This window comes from Lipotes vexillifer, unplaced genomic scaffold (genome assembly GCF_000442215.2).
Source record: "Lipotes vexillifer unplaced genomic scaffold, Lipotes_vexillifer_v1.1 scaffold1629, whole genome shotgun sequence".
Lineage (NCBI taxonomy): Eukaryota > Metazoa > Chordata > Mammalia > Artiodactyla > Lipotidae > Lipotes > Lipotes vexillifer.
Window position 1 is genome coordinate 1,754,416 of NW_006790230.1, and position 1,368 is coordinate 1,755,783.

General features: G+C 38.9%; 1 non-coding gene across 1 annotated transcript; it reads right to left on the minus strand.

The window, feature by feature from the left end:
• Positions 1-747: 747 nt before the first annotated feature.
• On the minus strand, positions 748-819 carry TRNAG-CCC (transfer RNA glycine (anticodon CCC)). Its single transcript has one exon. It is a non-coding gene; the product is annotated as a tRNA-Gly (tRNA).
• Between the last annotated feature and the right edge of the window lie 549 nt (positions 820-1,368).

The window sequence follows — 1,368 nt, forward strand, 5'->3', positions numbered from 1 at the left end:
AGGAAGACGCAAGAGGGAAGAGATATGGGAACATATGTATATATATATAACTGATTCATTTTGTTGTAAAGCAGAAATTAACACACCATTGTAAAGCAATTATACTCCAATAAAGATGTTAAAATAAATAAATAACTAAATAAGAAGGAAAAAAAAAAAAGCAGATCCATAAAAATCTAAAATAAAATGCCAGGAACATGAAGAAGTCAAGGGGAGTTCACATTTTTTTTTTTTTTTTGTAAAGCTGAATACCTTAAAGGGTAATTTTACTTAGATTTACTATTTAATTTCCATTAAGACTAATACTAGGCTTGTGTAAGCCCACAGATCCTGAACAAGTATTATTCTGGAGGATGTGCTAAAGACTGATATTTAGTTCACCTTTTTTTTAAAAGGAAGGCACTGGTTTGGGGTCCTTCCATAATCTCATGGACTTTAAATAGAAGGCCAAAACTCCTCATAGGCAAAGTAGTTAAACTTATGATGGGAAGGAAAACAAAGGATGCTCCTGTCCTACTGGTCTTAGCACAGGGTCTCTTGGTCCATGTAAATGAAAATTTCTATCAAAAGGCAGACATTACCCAAAGACCTCTGTCAGTTAATAGCACCTTTTTAAAAAATATTTATTTATTTATATATTTGTTTGGCTGCGCTGGGTCTTAGTTGCCATACACGGGATCTTCATTGTGGCATGTGGGATCTTTAGTTGTGGCATGTGAACTCTTAGTTGAGGCATGTGGAACCTAGTTCCCTGACCAGGGATCGAACCAGGCCCCCTGCATTGGGAGTGCAGAGTCTTAGCCATTGGACCACCAGGGAAGTCCCAGTTAATAGCATCTTATTTTTATTTACCAGGTAAGATTAAATAAACATAAAGTACTGAGAGCACAGGCCACAGAACTTATACATTTAAATGAGGCCAAGAAGAGGATGGTTGAGGGGTGAGGTATGTCAGGGAAGGATAGCTGGGGTTGGGCTCCCTGAAGGAGGTGACAAGAAGGTATTGTCCGGAAGAAGGATCCAGTAAAATGGGAATGAAAGACCCTTGATTTCCACTGCGTCCACTTTGTACATTAGCCTTGTGATAGCCATCATGACAGATCTTGAATACTAGAGTTTTTGTAGGAAACAGTAAGCAGAAAGCTAGGAGACCTAAACCTGGCTGTGTAGATGCTGCTGGCTGAAGATACAAAGGTACATAGAGAAGGAAGTCAGGTCCAGAGAAGACACTGCCTTTAGCTAATATGAGAAGCTACTGACAATGTGAGGTCCCCAGAGCCTGTCATAAGCATTTGAAGTTAAAATAAAACAAAACAATCCTTTTCTCTGGCTTATCCAGGGGTATCCCATTCCCCCTCTTTCTCTACT